The 18,745-nt window shown below is 44.5% G+C and overlaps 1 protein-coding gene across 7 annotated transcripts in view; it reads left to right on the top strand.

Moving 5' to 3' along the window:
* Positions 1 to 6,316: 6,316 nt before the first annotated feature.
* LOC129862220 (class A basic helix-loop-helix protein 15-like) overlaps positions 6,317 to 18,745 on the top strand; it is a 41,352-nt gene continuing 28,923 nt past the window's right edge. For 2 of the 7 annotated variants that reach the window (XM_055933712.1, XM_055933672.1), the window contains exons 1-2: positions 6,317 to 6,477; positions 15,549 to 15,621. The gene's annotated coding sequence lies outside the window, so the exon portion shown is untranslated. Of the gene's footprint in view, positions 6,478 to 15,545; positions 15,622 to 18,745 lie in introns of all 7 variants that reach the window. The other 5 variants (XM_055933681.1, XM_055933656.1, XM_055933692.1 and 2 more) reach the window with 4 other exon arrangements.

Here is an 18,745-nt window from a genome sequence, read left to right as displayed (position 1 = left end):
GGATGAGATCCCCTCCCCACACACATTCAATGTGACGGCTGTGATGCACACCATCAGCAAGTGCTCTGTAGTCTGGCTCATAGTTTGACACAGCAAGTCTGACACTGTCTGTGAGATGTCTATTAGTTAGACAAGACCTGTTCTTTGACTTTATTATTTTCATCCGTGAAAAGGCCATCTCACAGAGATATGTTGATACAAAGTAGGCCTTCACCTTAAGTGCGCAGGATGAAAGGAGGGAAAACTTTCAGTGTTCACAAGACCTCAAAGGTCACTGTCTCTTAAACTTGTTTTCAACTCAATGTCATTTTGCAATTCAATTATCTCCATGTCAACTCCGACTGGTAAAGCAAATATTTACTGGAATTTGGGGGACACCTCCTCAATCTCAATGGGGAGGAAACGGCTTGAGATAAATGCAACAACCTCCCCTATGTTATTTAACTCCTGAAAACGCCTGTAGAATTTGTATCCCAGTTTCTCCAGGTGGGCAGAGAATTCTTGCGGGAGAAAAGAATCTTTGTTTCCAATGTTTTGGAACATTTTCTCCAGGTTTGGGAAGTGCACCAGCCTTCCATTCCTCAGCTGAGAGGTCCACACACCCACCTTGACCTTAAAGGCATTGACAGCGCTGATCAAATCAAATGTATTTATATAGCCCTTCTTACATCAGCTGATATCTTAAAACCTGTTGAGGACAGAGGGCGCTGTTTTCACTTTGGGGGAAAATCGTGCCCAATTTAAACGGCCTCGTACTCAATTCTTGCTCGTACAATATGCATATTATTATTACTATTGGATAGAAAACACTCTATAGTTTCTAAAACCGTTTGAATTATATATGTGAGTAAAACAGAACTCTTTTTGCAGAAAACTTCCTGACAGGAAGTGGAAAATCTGAAATCGATGCACTCTTCTAGGGGCTGCCTATTAAAGTCCTTGTTATTTATTAGTTTAGATGCACTTCATACGTCTTCCACTAGATGTCGACAAGCAGTGAGAGAAGAAATTGAGTGTGTAACTTGATCTGGACTCGCATGACGTGTCACCAGTTTCCTGTTTTCTGGAGAGCGCGAGGAGGGACCTGGATTTGCCTTCTCATAAGCTGCCGTTATGGACGACTAATATCTCCGGCTTTGATTTTATTTGATACATGTGACAATATCATCGTAAAGTATGTTTTTTCAATATAGTTTAATCAGATTATTGAAATTTCTTCGGGATTTTTGCCGTGTTCCGTTCTCTTCCGTTTGTTGACATGGAGAGATTCGCGCCACTTGGCAAGTGTGCTTGCTAAATCGAGAGGGAAAAAGGCCGTTCTAAATCCAAACAACGATTGTTCCCGACAAAGGACCCCTTGTACAACATTCTGATGAAAGATCAGCAAAAGTAGGACCCATTTTATGATGCTATTTCATATATCTGTCGTACATGTGAACTAGTCGTTGGCGCCCAGCTTTTGGGTACTCTCTAGCTATACCTAAGCTGGATGTCGTAATGAAGTTATTTTTAGAATTCTAACACGGCGATTGCATTAAGAACTAGTGTATCTATCATTTCCTATACAACATGTATTTTTTAGTTATGTTTATGAATAGTCATTTGGTCAGAATATGTGTGTCAGAAAAAGTGTCAGAAAAATATCCGGACGTTGTGGGAAAAATATGCTAAGTTAGCACAATGTATAACCACTGATTTCAGCTCTAAATATGCACATTTTCGAACAAAACATAAGTGTATGTATAACCTGATGTTATAGGACTGTCATCTGATGAAGCTTATCAAGGTTAGTCAAAAATTATATATCTTTTGCTGGTTTGTCACGATCGCTAACTTTTACTCCTGGGGAATGGCTTGTGTTTCTGGCTATTGTGGTAAGCTAATATAACGCTATATTGTGTTTTCGCTGTAAAACACTTAAGAAATCGGAAATATTGTCTGGAATCACAAGATGCCTGTCTTTCATTTGCTGTACACCATGTATTTTTCAGAAATGTTTTATGATGAGTATTTGACGTTGGTGTCTGTAATTATTATGGCTGCTTTCGGTGCAATTTCTGATTGTAGCTGCAATGTAAACTATGATTTATACCTGAAATATGCACATTTTTAAAACAAAACATAGATTTATTGAATAACATGTTATAAGACTGCCATCTGATGAAGTTGTTTGTTGGTTAGTTTGGTTGGTTCTTGGTTAGTTAGGTTGGCTTTGTGCATGCTACCTGTGCTGTGAAAAATGTTTGTCCTTTTTTGTATTTGGTGGTGAGCTAACATAAATATACGTGCTGTTTTCGCTGTAAAACATTTTAAAAATCGGACATGTTGGCTGGATTCACAAGATGTGTACCTTTCATCTGCTGTATTGGACTTGTTAATGTGTGAAAGTTAAATTTTTCAAAAAAATATATTTTGAATTTCGCGCTCTGCCTTTTCAGTGGAATGTGGGAGGAGTTCCGCTGACGGAACGCCAGAGTCAGACAGGTTAAAGTGCTGTACAGAAACCCAGCCTAAAACCCCAAACAGCAAGCAATGCAGGTGTAGAAGCACGGAGGGATCATGTGTGCCACGTCTTTTCCCTGAAGCTCATAGTTGAGCTGGTTCAGTTTTGCTGTTATGTCTGTGAGGAAACCTCAGTCTAGCAGCCATGCATCATCAGACAGTTCCTCATGCTCCTCATTTCGTGACTCCAGAAATTATTTGATCTCGGGCAGCAAGTCAACAAATCAACCTCTCAACCACCTTACGCAAGCGTGGAGAATCAAGTCACCTTATGCGGCATCAAGCTCATCTAATACAGATTTAAACAAGCGGTGCTGAAGTCATTTTGCACGAATCGAATTAACAATCATAACGACAACTGTCAGGACATGAGACAAGTCCACTACTTTACTAGCTAGTGCTTGCTGATGGATCACACAGTGATAGTTCAAAAACTCTGGGAAATCGGGATCCCGACGGCACAGTGCAATGAAGCCCGAATGCACCCCACGCATTGCCGGTATCCCGTCTGTAGTGATTGCTACCAGCTTATGAATGGGAATGCTGTTATCATGCACATAATGTTTAAACTCGTTGTAAATGTCCTCACCTCTTGTCCTCCCTTTTAATGGTAAAAGGGTGAGAAAAGACTCCTTAGTAGTTGAATCCTTAAAATCCATGAGAACAACCCCCATCAGCTGTGCAGTGTCTGTCATATCCTGGGAATCATCAAATTGCAGCGAAAAGCACTCACAAAGTGATAAATCCTTGAGCACTTGTTGGTTCAGGTCCTCCGATAACGACTCTACCCTTCTTGTAACAGTGGCTGGGCCAAGTGGCACACTTCTGATAGCATGTTTAATGTCCTCTTTGTTTTTGAAATCTTTGGATAACGTCTCTGCGGCAAAGGCCATTGCCTCCTTGTATAACTCTCCATCGATGATCGATTTATTATGTTTAGCCAAGAAATGGCTGACACGGAAGGATGCCTCTGTTGCAGAATTACTGTTAGCTGTCGGTTTGGTAAAAAGCGACTGCTGTGCTTTCAATACAGACTTGAGCTCGTCAACTTTCTGTGAACGAAGCGTGCTCTTTAGCGGGTAGGTTTCTGTGAACTAAGCGTGCTCTTTAGCGGGTAGGTTTCTGTGAACGAAGCGTGCTCTTTAGCGGGTAGGTTTCTGTGAACGAAGCGTGCTCTTTAGCGGGTAGGTTTCTGTGAACGAAGCCTGCTCTTTAGCGGGTAGGTTTCTGTGAACGAAGCGTGCTCTTTAGCGGGTAGGTTTCTGTGAACGAAGCGTGCTCTTTAGCGGGTAGGTTTCTGTGAACGAAGCGTGCTCTTTAGCGGGTAGGTTTCTGTGAACGAAGCGTGCTCTTTAGCGGGTAGGTTTCTGTGAACAAAGCGTGCTCTTTAGCGGGTAGGTTTCTGTGAACGAAGCCTGCTCTTTAGCGGGTAGGTTTCTGTGAACGAAGCGTGCTCTTTAGCGGGTAGGTTTCTGTGAACGAAGCGTGCTCTTTAGCGGGCAGGTTTCTGTGAACGAAGCGTGCTCTTTAGCGGGCAGGTTTCTGTGAACGAAGCGTGCTCTTTAGCGGGCAGGTTTCTTTGAACGAAGCGTGCTCTTTAGCGGGTAGGTTTCTGTGAACGAAGCGTGCTCTTTAGCGGGTAGGTTTCTTTGAACTTGGGGTGGATGGTGTTGTGGTGCCACTCCACATTACCTGTTTTTGCGAGCGCTACAGCCTGGTGACAAAATCAGGAAAATCCTTTTGTCCTTAACAATGGTGAACAGAAAATCGTGTTCCCATTCTACATGAAAATTGTTTTTTGCTTTTTCTGTTGTGCCTCCTCCATCGTTACGTTAGCTTGCGTATCGTTAGCTTGATAGCTTGTGAGCGTTACAACAAGTGCCTGCGCTAGTTAAGGTGGGAGTCAGAGACATAATTTGTCAGACGTTAAACCAAGAAACTGGATTTGATTGGCCAGATATACACCTCCCCCGCCCCTCAACCCCCATCACTACACACAGGGCTCACACATGGCACATTTGAAATTGAAGTCATAAATAATAAGAAATAAATTAAAACATTTAGACATTTATGATTTTTTTTTCTCAAATTTTGAACACTACTCGCGATCGACTTGGAATGCTTCAAGATCAACTTGTCGACCGCGATCGTTGGTGACTCCTGCTTTAGGACATAAAAGGGAAAGGCTTTAGGACATGTTTGGGAAAGACTTAAGGACGTGCTGGCAAAAGGCTTTAGGTAATGCTGGGGAAAGGCTTTAGAACAGATAAGTGGCCAAGAAAATAGAAGACTTTCTATTTGGTTGGCCAGATGTCACCTGGCTGACCTGCTCTGCTCCTTCCCTGTCTCCCTCTCTCCCTCCACTTCCTCTCTCCCTTTCTTCCTCTCTCCCTCTCTCCCTGTCTCCCTCTCTCCCTCCACTCCCTCTCTCCCTTTCTTCCTCTCTCCCTCTCTCCCTGTCTCCCTCTCTCCCTCCACTCCCTCTCTCCCTTTCTTCCTCTCTCCCTTTCTTCCTCTCTCCCTCTCTCCCTCCACTCCCTCTCTCCCTTTCTTCCTCTCTCCCTTTCTTCCTCTCTCCCTCTCTCCCTCCACTCCCTCTCTCCCTTTCTTCCTCTCTCCCTCTCTCCCTCTCTCCCTCTCTCCCTCCACTTCCTCTCTCCCTTTCTTCCTCTCTCCCTCTCTCCCTCTCTTTCTCTCTTCCTCTCTCCCTCTCTTCCTCTCTCCCTCTCTCCCTCCACTCCCTCTCTCCCTTTCTTCCTCCACTCCCTCTCTTCCTCTCTCCCTCTCTCCCTCTCTCCCTCTCTCCCTCTCTTCCTCTCTCACTCTCTTCCTCTATTCCTCCACTCCCATTGCCCATCTCCCTCCCCGTGTTACAGAGCTGTCTCTCTGGCACAGATCCCCCAGGCGTATCTATAAACATCCTGTTATTCGGAGGCCCAGTCACGTTTGGACTTTCCCCTGTGATGCGGGTAGGCTCACTATCATCACAGGTAGAGGTAAAACTTTGGTTTATGAAAATATTAGGTTTTGAGTCTTCAAATCGCCAGTGTCAGTCGTACTGTACGTGTTATGTCTTTGGGCCAGACACAGCTGTTGGTGCCTGATAAAGGAAGTGTTAATGACTGATGAATTTTGAAGAGCCACCTCCCTTTGAGGCTGTTAGGCTGTTTTTCACTGAGCAGTCACCTGCTGGAGTATTGACACATTCACAGCTGGCCAGGCCCTGCTGTAGCCTATTATGTACAGGAAATGGATAATTGCCGCTGGCTTGGAAACAGTAAAGTATAATGTTTCCTGCTGGTTCAACAGCAACTAGCTTTGGAGAGAAACATATCGATAAAGATATTGAACTGACCTTGACACCTTTCCCTTTCCATTAAACATTGGCTTACTGTACAGTATCCCAACTATCGATAAAAATAAAGCTACTTTGTTCCTCCCATGTGGGGGTCATTGCTGATATCTGCCCTCTCTGCAGCTATGGTGTCTGTGTCGCTGTGGGCCTGCTACTGAGCCTATGGCTGGAGCTGTAGTGCTCCTCTGAGCACCAATGACGTGAACCAGTTTCCTCAGGATAGACGACAGCAGGCCTCTCAACCAGGGGGGTTGAGGAATGACAAAAACATCCTCTCCCTCCATACCTGCCCCCGGCCGCGACCTTGTCCCCTTTCCATGCTCCGACGCTTTTTTGCAGGAAGGCCAGGTTTCCTGTGTGATGGAGGAGAGGAGGAGAGGGGGATGAGGGAGAGGGGAAGAGGGATGTGACGGTTGGGCTTGTGCACGTAGAGATTGTACAGATTGACTTTATGTTTTAGCTGTGTGTGGATGTTGTTCTGTTATGTCGTTTTCTGCGCAGGTGCAGCTTTATGGGATCCATGAAGACAAGATGCAGCAGTGTAGGAGGTGGAGAAGGTGGAGGAAAGACAATGAGACTAAGAACCAGAGCAGACTTCTTCTACATGGACAAACATATTGGTATGTGATAGGGAAATTACATTTTTGTGATTGGGATTTGTGTTTGTCATTGTATTCCTGTTTTGTGTTGAGCTGGTTGATAGAGCTTACTATATCCACATATTATGACGTTTTGAGACAAGACTGATGTCTGGGTTTGTAAAATATTTTGTTGATCTATTTTAGCCCATATGTTATGTTTAGTGTAAAAACTTGCCCATATATCCTGCTGGGGGATCTGTACTCCAGCATTATAGCTGTGTCTAACTGCTTACTACGGAATTACTAAAAAACACGATGGCACATTGGTTAGCTCAGTGAATAAAACACACATACAGGTGTACTATCGTAATTTGACCAATTTCTCACAATAGGAAAATAATCATGCAGCAACAGGAAATGTGAACTATTATTTGGATTATCATTCATGGACATTTTTGTAGGTGTTGATACATTTTTAGTTAGTATAAATACAGTTTGACATTTTAAAGTATAAATTACAAACTTTAGAAGCCTTTTAAACTTCGAATCCACTATAATTTGCATTTCCTGCTCAGCAGGAAAGTTCTCTGTGACAACAGAGTGATCAAACAGAGGGATAGTAAAACACATTAGCCTCCTGAGGGATCTCGCCCAGATCCCTGGACCATGATTACCACATAGTTGTTTTAATCAGCTCATGCCTGGCTGGGATTGTTTGGAGCTATTTTGGTGTGGCGAGAGCTGAGTCCTGTTGGCATAGCTGTGTCTCTCTGACAGACATGGGGACGGACTCTCAGCTGCCAAGCCAACCAGGCGGTGGCAGCGTTCTCTTCTTACTGCCAGGGTAAGATGCGCGAGCAAGAACCTGCTCACCTGCTGGGTTTGGGCTTGCTTTCTTTCGCTTGCTTTTTATCTATTGGTCCCACTGCATAGAGCAAGCTAAATCAAGTGCACCTTAAAAAGTATTTGAAAGACAACAAATCCTGTTTTGGCTAGGGTATGTGCAAATTTCAGGGTGAGAATGGAAAAAATAATACACTGAAAAATTACTTATGTCTGCAGGTTTGATACTGTTTGCTGTTTATGGACAACGTTTCTGCCACTGATAATGTCTTGGTGAAGTCACAGGGAGTATATCTGATAAGGTCTTGGTGAAGTCACAGGGAACATATCTGATAAGGTCTTGGTGAAGTCACAGGGAACATATCTGATAAGGTCTTGGTGAAGTCACAGGGAACATATCTGATAAGGTCTTGGTGAAGTCACAGGGAACATATCTGATAAGGTCTTGGTGAAGTCACAGGGAACATATCTGATAAGGTCTTGGTGAAGTCACAGGGAAGATATCTGATAAGATCTTGGTGAAGTCACAGGGCACATATCTGATAAGGTCTTGGTGAAGTCACAGGGCACATATCTGATAAGGTCTTGGTGAAGTCACCGGGAACATATCTGATAAGGTCTTGGTGAAGTTACAGCAAACATATCTGATAAGATCTTGGTGAAGTCACAGGGCACATATCTGATAAGGTCTTGGTGAAGTCACCGGGAACATATCTGATAAGGTCTTGGTGAAGTTACAGCAAACATATCTGATAAGATCTTGGTGAAGTCACAGGGCACATATCTGATAAGGTCTTGGTGAAGTCACCGGGAACATATCTGATAAGGTCTTGGTGAAGTTACAGCAAACATATCTGATAAGGTGTTGGTGAAGTCACAGGGAACATATCTGATAAGGTCTTGGTGAAGTCACAGGGCACATATCTGATAAGGTCTTGGTGAAGTCACAGGGAACATATCTGATAAGGTCTTGGTGAAGTCACAGGGCACATAACTGATAAGGTCTTGGTGAAGTCACAGGGAGCATATCTGATAAGGTCTTGGTGAAGTTACAGGGAACTTATCTGATAAGCTCTTGGTGAAGTCACAGGGCACATATCTGATAAGGTCTTGGTGAAGTTACAGGGAGTATATCTGATAAGGTCTTGGTGAAGTCACAGGGAACATATCTGATAAGGTCTTGGTGAAGTTACAGGGAGTATATCTGGGGCTCAGCTGCTGAGCTATTCAGCCTACTGTCCTCCTCTTACACTCAGGCACAGAGATCTGTAGCCCGCCCTCGCTCACTCAGCCCACTAGCTGGCTGCCATGGGTTCGGGCTTTGGGCTTCGTATCTATCTGCCATGTTGTACAAACAGGATATTGTCAGAGAGACTGCTTGAACTCCATCCATCCTGGGAAAAGCGATTGCTCCTCTTCTCTCCTGGACTCAGTTACACCTCTGTCTATTTCCATCTGGCCAGCTGTGGTAGGGGACATACCGATAGCGCTCTCAGATTCATCCCAATCCCCCCTAATCCCATCACCAGTCCTCTCCTCCCCTCCAAACTCCTCCCTCCCTTCTCCTCCCCTCTTCTCTCTCCTCCCCTCTCCACTCCTCCCCTCTCCCTCTCCTCACCTCCCCTCTTCATCGCCTCTGCCTCCCTCTCCACTCCTTCCCCTCTCTCTCCACTCCTCTCCACTCCTCCGCAGTCCCTCTCCTCTCCTCATTTCTCCTCCTCTTTACCTCTAACCCCCTCTCTCCCTCTCCTTCCCTCTCCCTCCTCAAGTTGTTTTGTTTCGCTCTCCTGATGCGCTGACATGAATCACTCAAGATTAAACAGTGTGTGCGTGAGTGCAAGTTTATGTTGATGGGAGCCCTGTAGTGACCCTGTCCCACTTCTCACAGGAACCAATGGAAAACAAGACAGAGTGTTCTGTCTGATTGCTGCTCAACTTCTGATCATCAATGCTCACGTTACTCCTCCCTCCAGCATAACTTACTGCCAGGCTGGCTGAGTACCCTGTCAAATCAAATCAAATCAAATGTATTTATATAGCCCTTCGTACATCAGCTGATATCTCAAAGTGCTGTACAGAAACCCAGCCTAAAACCCCTAACAGCAAGCAATGCAGGTGTAGAATCACGGTGGCTAGGAAAAATTCCCTAGAACGGCAAAAACCTTGGAAGAAACCTAGAGAGGAACCAGGCTATGAGGGGTGGCCAGTCCTCTTCTGGCTGTGCCGGGTGGAGATTATAACAGAACATGGCCAAGATGTTCAAATGTTCATAAATCACCAGCATGGTCAAATAATAATAATCACAGTAGTTGTCGAGGGTGCAGCAAGCCAGCACCTCAGGAGTAAATGTCAGTTGGCTTTTCATAGCCGATCATTAAGAGTATCTCTACCGCTCCTGCGGTCTCTAGAGAGTTGAAAACAGCAGGTCTGGGACAGGTAGCACGTCCGGGGAACAGGTCAGGGTTCCATAGCCGCAGGCAGAACAGTTGAAACTGGAGCAGCAACACGGCCAGGTGGACTGGGGACAGCAAGGAGTCATCATGCCAGGTCATCCTGAGGCATGGTCCTAGGGCTCAGGTCCTCCGAGAGAGAGAAAGAAAGAGAGAAAGAGAGAATTAGAGAGAGCATACTGAAATTCACATAGGACACCGGATAAGACAGGAGAAGTACTCCAGATATAACAAACTGACCCTAGCCCCCCGACACATAAACTACTGCAGCATAAATACTGGAGGCTGAGACAGGAGTGTCAGGAGACACTGTGGCCCCATCCGATGATACACCCGGACAGGGCCAAACAGGAAGGATATAACCCCACCCACTTTGCCAAAGCACAGCCCCCACACCACTAGAGGGATATCTTCAAACACCAACTTACCATCCTGAGACAAGGCAGAGTATAGCCCACAAAGATTTCCGCCACGGCACAATCCAAGGGGGAAGACGCCAACCCAGACAGGAAGATCACGTCAGTGACTCAACCCACTCAAGTGACGCACCCCTCCTAGGGACGGCATGAAAGAGCACCAGTAAGCCAGTGACTCAGCCCCTGTAATAGGGTTAGAGGCAGAGAATCCCAGTGGAGAGAGGGGAACCGGCCAGGCAGAGACAGCAATGGCGGTTCGTTGCTCCAGAGCCTTTACGTTCACCTTCACACTCCTGGGCCGGACTACACTCAATCATAGGACCTACTGAAGAGATGAGTCTTCAGTAAAGACTTAAAGGTTGAGACCGAGTCTGCGTCTCTCACATGGGTAGGCAGACCATTCCATAAAAATGGAGCTCTATAGGAGAAAGCCCTGCCTCTAGCTGTTTGCTTACAAATTCTAGGGACAATTAGGAGGCCTGCGTCTTGTGACCGTAGCGTACGTGTAGGTATGTACGGCAGGACCAACTCGGAAAGATAGGTAGGAGCAAGCCCATGTAATGCTTTGTAGGTTAGCAGTAAAACCTTGAAATCAGCCCTTGCCTTAACAGGAAGCCAGTGTAGGGAGGCTAGCACTGGAGTAATATGATCTAATTTTTGGGTTCTGTCAGCTCTACAACAACAACCTAAGCACCCTCCCTCACATACACTCTGCAATCTGCACTTGAGCCAAGGGTAGGCTACACCGTTGTGGGTTTGTGAGGGGAGGATGAACACAACAGGACATAGTTTTATCCAGGGATGAAAATGACCAGATGTTTTCTAGGCATAATATATGGAGACAGTTATCAGGTGGGTTGCATGAACACTTCAAATACAATTAACCTGCATACTGTTAGGTGTTCCCAATCACATTTCTTAATTAAATGGACAATGTTTTAACCAACAATTTGTTTACTGAGAAAAACACCCGTCCCAGTTAAAAACCAGGCTGGGCCATGGTCATGGCAGTGTCATCACCCCTTGATTAGTTGAATCAGGTGTGATTGTGTTGACACAAAAGCATGCACCATGTATGGCTCCTAAGTCCCCAGGACCGGGATTGAAGAGCTCTGGGTAAGAGGGGACAGTTGTTTCTCAGGTGGCCGGAGAGAGACTTCCCCACACACAGATATCCCCCTCTGCTGGTGTGATCTCACCAGACCATTACTTAGGCCTATGCTAGCTAGTGTACTATAGCTCCCTGAGATGGTTGTAAAGCCATTGTATCTACACCCACATCAGCAGGTGCAGCTCTCTCTCGCTCTCTCCCCTATCTCTCTCTTCCCCTATCGCTCTCCCATAACTCTTATTTTGTTTCTCTTTCTCTCTTCCCCTATCTCTCTCCCATATCTCTTATTTTGTTTCTCTCTCTCTCTCGCTCTCTCTCTCTCCCATATCTCATATTCTCTCTTTCTTTTTTGCTCGTTACTCTTCCCTCTTTCTATTTCTCTCCGGACTCTCTCTCTTCCCCTCCACCTTTCTGTTCTATAGAGACAGAGAATGGTTGCTCTCTCCCTTGTGTTACCTACGGGATAGGAAATGGGCCATGGGGTGGAATGTAATGTGCACTTCTCAAGCTTCAGTCCCCCCTTAAAGAGTGTTAAGAGATTTGGGCTAGACAGGCTATTCAGATGATTTTCTGAAATGTTCAAATCCACAGGGATCTTGGCTTCCACCAGCCTGCACTATGCTGTAGCCTATTTCATGTTATGGTTTTAGATTCAAACCTGTCCTTTAATCTCTGTGCTTTAGCCATTGGCTAGCATCAGTTGCCACGGAAATGTAAGGAGTGCAGCTAGCCAGCCTCTGTATTTAAAGAGTGAGGCTAGAAGCAGCAATCCATACAAAAAAACTAAAAACTTCACAATTATTTAAATCATAAGTACAGTAAGTTAGTCCGCAACAAGTGTCATGTAAACTATTTATTAGATGTGAAAATCAGTTTGAGCCTGTGTAGCTTGTACCCTTCATGTTCTGTCTCTCTGTCTCTGTCCTTCTATCTTCTGTTTCATGTGTGTTTCATTCGTAACCAGGGGTAACCCTGACTCATTGCATTTTTGATCGAAATATAGTTACACCATGCAACTGGAGTAGGACCCCCCCCTGAACTGGAGTAGGCCCACCCGAATGCCAGTTGGCTTAAAGCATGAGTGACAGTTTCTCTCTCTCTGGTGGTGGGGGAGTGAAGGGTGAGGGATGACAGGGGGGGTAGGAGGGACAGGGACTCCCCAGGGCCCCTTGGAGGATGTTGGGATAGGTAGAGAGCGTGAGATGGATTGTCAGGCTTCAGTGAGGGATAGGAGGAGCTCAGAGATAGTTGAGGGTATAGATTAGAACATCGCTGGCAGTGTCCTCAAAAACCACAAAAGCGATTTATTTTGATATAGCCAGTTAGGGAATGCTTTAGCAATATGTCAATTATTAGATTCTCCGGCTACTGTGTGTACGTTGTGTCGTCTCCCCCCTGACTAGCTGTCCCAGCGGGACTGTTTTAGTATCTGTTAGTGGTTGTGACTGAATGATCACTTTGCACCATCCAAGAGTTCTACAGCTGTTCGCCTTGGATTATGATTGTGTGTCTATGAGTGTGTGCAGGTCAGAGGTGACAGTCTAGCTTTTCAACACTTTCCCAACAGTCCTCGGCCTCTCGGCGTCGGCACCAAATTTCTCAGTGATTGTGTGTGCCGCAGCTCAGTGCTAGCTTCATGTTATTGCTGAAATATCAGTTTGAGCTAAACTGGTCTCCTGCATGGATTACAGTAAATGTGAGATATGTGTTGGTGTACTGTATGAGTTGCAGTCACGTGTTTGTATGTGTACCTTTATATGGCACAGTCTCAGGCTTCAATTGGTTTCTTGTTACTGCGTTAAGATGGTTTCAGTTTACTTTCTACCTTCACTACACTCACTTTTAAAGACTCAAAAATGTTTGGGAATATCACCGTGATAATAAATACTGAAACAAAGTCTTAGTGAAATTCCTAAAATGAGGTTGTACAGGTTGACGACGTCATGACAGGCCTAGGTGTGCCATTGCTCGTCTTGACTAACCCCCCACATGCCTACACACCCCACAACACCCACTTCCTTACACCCTACGAACCCGAACCCTCCAATCCCCCTCTTTCTCCTGAGACCAAACCAACAGTTCACAGTCTAACCTAATGTTGCAGTCAAGTAAGTAGACAATAAACCCTTAATAAAGCCTTTAGAGACATTCTGCAGACTATGTTAAAGTGGATATAGTCTTATTTTTAACACTTGTATGTACAGATGTAGGATTTTAATTTGAGCCAGTTTGCTTCAGCAGGAAAATAATCCTGCAGCAGCATTTAGCAGACACTCTTATCCAGAGCGACTTACAGAAGCAATTAGGGTTAGGTGCCTTGCTCAAGGACATGTTGATAGATTTTTCACCTAGCTTGGGGATTTGAACCAGCAACCTTTCAGTTACTGGCCCAATTCCCTTAACCCCCAGGCTAGGCTACCTGCAGTATAGATTTTAAAGTGAAAATTACAAACTTTATAATCCCTTTTAAACTTTGAACACACTCCTGTGCAGGAAAATTATCAGCAACAAATGAGTAGTCAAATTAATGTACACGACTATACATCCAGGGCGGCAACCAAACCTTACAGTATACACAGATATAGACAGTTCTAGATAGTATAGATATAGACAGTTCTAGATAGTATAGATATAGACAGTTATATATAGTATAGATATAGACAGCTATAGATAGTATAGATATAGACAGTTCTAGATAGTATAGATATAGACAGTTATAGATAGTATAGATATAGACAGTTATAGATAGTATAGATATAGACAGTTATAGATAGTATAGATATAGACAGCTATAGATAGTATAGATATAGACAGTTCTAGATAGTATAGATATAGACAGCTATAGATAGTATAGATATAGACAGCTATAGATAGTATAGATATAGACAGTTATAGATAGTATAGATATAGACAGTTATAGATAGTATAGATATAGACAGTTATAGAGAGAATAGATATAGACAGTTATAGATATTATAGATATAGACAGCTATAGATAGTACAGCTATAGACATGACAGATAAAGACACATATAGACAGTACAGATATAGACAGGATAGCTATATCTATAATTTGTGTTCCTGATCTAAATGGGTCGTTTGATATCCTGATCTCTTCTCCTCATCGCGGTAACCACCCAGAACCCAGGCAGAGAGGGACAGGCGGGAGAGTGGACGGACTGACATGGCGCTTTTATTTTTAAATAGCCGTGATACAGCAGAAGCAGCACAGACACATCTATTAGACATGCAGGACCCTATAAGGTCAACTTCCATCCACTACACACACTGGCTGATTGAACCAAGCTTTTCTGGAGGGAGGAGTTCTCTTCTCTGCCACCTAGTGGTAGGATACTGTCATGACATGAGTTTCTCTGCCACCTAGTGGTAGGATATTGTCACGACATGGGTTTCTCTGCCTCTTAGTGGTAGGATACTGTCACGACATGGGTTTAACTGCCTCTTAGTGGTAGGATACTGTCACGACATGGGTTTATCTGCCTCCTGGTGGTAGGATACTGTCATGACATGGGTTTCTCTGCCTCCTAGTGGTCAGATACTGTCACGGCATGGGTTTATCTGCCGCTTAGTGGTAGGATACTGTCATGAAATGGGTTTCTCTGCCTCTTAGTGGTAGGACACTGTCATGACATGGGTTTCTCTGCCTCCTAGTGGTCGGATACTGTCATGACATGGGTTTCTCTGCCTCCTAGTGGTAGGATACTGTCATGACATGGGTTTCACTGCCTCCTGGTGGTAGGATACTGTCATGACATGGGTTTCTCTGCCTCCTAGTGGTAGAATACTGTCATGACATGGGTTTATCTGCCACCTAGTGGTAGGATACTGTCATAACATGTATTTCTCTGCCTCCTAGTGGTCGGATACTGTCATAACATGGATTTTGGCGTTCACTTACTAACTCTCTTTGCTTTGGAGGGGAGTTGGTTTCATCATCAGGTTTTTGGGAGGGTAATACTGATGCCTCTTCTCTATATTAGGTTAGTGAAATTGTGCTAGCACTTTATTTTACAGTACTTTATCCACTGATTATAACTGTGCAGTTACCATTTTATTATGTAACGTAAATACCTGGTACTTTAGGGTTTAAAAAACCAACAACTCTGAACCAAAGCCTTCATTATTTTGTCAGGAGATACATTTTTTTTCTCTTTCTCTCTGAGGGGGTGTACTTTAAGTGGTGCTAAATATGCTGCGTGATTCATCTGATTGTGTTGAAGAAGCCTTGTAGAGGATCTAACTGTGTCTGTCCTACTCTTTTTCCCAGCAGGAGAAGAGGAGGATGGGGGGAGAATAGTGGAGGGGAGTAGAGTCCTCTACATACACAACCCTCTACACAGTAGGTAATGGACATACTGTGGATGTGTTTACCTCTACTTAGTGTCTGTTTAGGGATGTGTTCAGGGTGTCTACATTTAGACTGTGTTGAGGGGTGGAGGTGCTATTACAGGTTACTGTACTATGCACTGTAGTATAGAGTTCCTCATCCCAGTAAAGCGTGTTATGCCCGTACCGGGAAATGAACACAGATAAATACGTCAGGTTAAATTGGCCCCACTCAAAACTTATTCAGACACAGCATGCAAGTACACACACACACACGCACGCATGCACGCACGCACGCACGCACGCACGCACGCACGCACGCACGCACACACACACACACACACACACACACACACACACACACACACACACACACACACACACACACACACACACACACACACTTAATGCTCATTCACACACTTGACGCGTACACACTTGTCCAAAATGGCAGTGCATTATTGGCATCAGTCTTGCTTGTTCAGCCATGTCCAGGTCTCAACTGGGGAAGAGCAGGTGTACTGCTGTCAACAGAGGCTCATTTTTGCATTACCAGTTCTCTGAAATGTATCTTACGTTTATGTCATCATATTATAGGAACTCTGTCAGCAAACACTCTAAAGACAATAATCTGTTCTAAGATAGTATTTGTGATAGTAAGCCCCTAGTGAAAAGAAAAATGCTCTTCCACTTAATTCCATTTCTATATTGACCATCAATGCTGGTTTATGAATAAGATTTGAGCGGAGAACAAACTTAGCAACTCCAAAACTGTACGTTCCAACTCAGCTCATGAAGGAATGTTAATGTGGAATTACACAGGAGGTTTTTGCCACCCTGATTAATGGAGAAGACAAATTAGGTTTTTATTTCTCCCTTGTGAAAATATTTAACTGACAGGACACAATAACATGTTTACCACTTTGGCTGTTGTTTCAGTGTCTAGTTTCCCTTAACCTGCAAAACACCAGAATGACAAGTGAGAAGCTATCCTCCTGGCGTGTCCAAATAAAGGCTGTAGCCAGGGCTGCTAGGGGCCTGGGTGGTGGAGGGCTCATTTCACAGTTTTACCCAGAGTGCAGAGCTACATAGTCTGGACAGTGGGAGAGCAGAGGGTCATGTGGCCCTGCTTGGGGCGTCACGGTTTTGCACTGCTCAGAATAAGCCCTGTGTGTGTGTGGTTGTGTGTGTGTATGTGTGTTTTGCATGCTCAGAAAAAGTCAGGCGAGCTCCAATTACCCTCCTCTCACGGATTGTTTGGTGTCACTTGTCATCTGACGGCTGGATATGATGATTCTGCGCCTCTAGTGTAAAAGGATAGTTATGCAGGACCCCCCCCCCCCCCTGCAAATGTACATGTGTCACAACTCAATTGGTGTGGGACACTCAAAGCTAACCCAATTAGAAAAGCAAAGCAACCTCCCTCAATCCCATTTTTCTAGTAGGGTTAGGGCTACTATTGGCCCTTTCTGTCCCTGACTCCACCCACTAGGGTCTGCACATGGACAAGTGTCCCAAGCCGTTGCATTGCATTGTGGGACTGGTGCATTGAATTTCTTCGGACTGTCACCAAATGCCCATTGATGTTGACCTGGGAAGAGGAGAGGTAGATATAAACCTGTTATTACCCTGGGAAGAGGAGAGGTAGATATAAACCTGTTATTACCCTGGGAAGAGGAGAGGTAGATATACACCTGTTATTACCCTGGGAAGGGGAGAGGTAGATATAAACCTGTTATTACCCTGGGAAGAGGAGAGGTAGATATAAACCTGTTATTACCCTGGGAAGAGGAGAGGTAGATATACACCTGTTATTACCCTGGGAAGAGGAGAGGTAGATATACACCTGTTATTACCCTGGGAAGAGGAGAGGTAGATATAAACCTGTTATTACCCTGGGAAGAGGAGAGGTAGATATACACCTGTTATTACCCTGGGAAGAGGAGAGGTAGATATACACCTGTTATTACCCTGGGAAGAGGAGAGGTAGATATACACCTGTTATTACCCTGGGAAGAGGAGAGGTAGATATAAACCTGTTATTACCCTGGGAAGAGGAGAGGTAGATATAAACCTGTTATTACCCTGGGAAGAGGAGAGGTAGATATAAACCTGTTATTACCCTGGGAAGAGGAGAGGTAGATATACACCTGTTATTACCCTGGGAAGAGGAGAGGTAGATATAAACCTGTTATTACCCTGGGAAGAGGAGAGGTAGATATAAACCTGTTATTACCCTGGGAAGAGGAGAGGTAGATATAAACCTGTTATTACCCAGGGAAGAGGAGAGGTAGATATACACCTGTTATTACCCTGGGAAGAGGAGAGGTAGATATAAACCTGTTATTACCCTGGGAAGAGGAGAGGTAGATATAAACCTGTTATTACCCTGGGAAGGGGAGAGGTAGATATAAACCTGTTATTAACCTGGGAAGAGGAGAGGTAGATATACACCTGTTATTAACCTGGGAAGAGGAGAGGTAGATATAAACCTGTTATTACCCTGGGAAGGGGAGAGGTAGATATAAACCTGTTATTACCCTGGGAAGAGGAGAGGTAGATATAAACCTGTTATTACCCTGGGAAGAGGAGAGGTAGATATAAACCTGTTATTACCCTGGGAAGAGGAGAGGTAGATATAAACCTGTTATTACCCTGGGAAGAGGAGAGGTAGATATACACCTGTTATTACCCTGGGAAGAGGAGAGGTAGATATAAACCTGTTATTACCCTGGGAAGAGGAGAGGTAGATATAAACCTGTTATTACCCTGGGAAGAGGAGAGGTAGATATAAACCTGTTATTACCCTGGGAAGAGGAGAGGTAGATATACACCTGTTATTACCCTGGGAAGAGGAGAGGTAGATATAAACCTGTTATTACCCTGGGAAGAGGAGAGGTAGATATAAACCTGTTATTACCCTGGGAAGAGGAGAGGTAGATATAAACCTGTTATTACCCTGGGAAGAGGAGAGGTAGATATAAACCTGTTATTACCCTGGGAAGAGGAGAGGTAGATATAAACCTGTTATTACCCTGGGAAGAGGAGAGGTAGATATAAACCTGTTATTACCCTGGGAAGAGGAGAGGTAGATATAAACCTGTTATTACCCTGGGAAGGGGAGAGGTAGATATAAACCTG

Source organism: Salvelinus fontinalis, chromosome 1, assembly GCF_029448725.1.
Source record: "Salvelinus fontinalis isolate EN_2023a chromosome 1, ASM2944872v1, whole genome shotgun sequence".
Classification (NCBI taxonomy): domain Eukaryota; kingdom Metazoa; phylum Chordata; class Actinopteri; order Salmoniformes; family Salmonidae; genus Salvelinus; species Salvelinus fontinalis.
The sequence above is the reverse complement of the archived record's forward strand: the minus strand, read 5'-3'. Positions and strand labels throughout refer to the sequence as shown.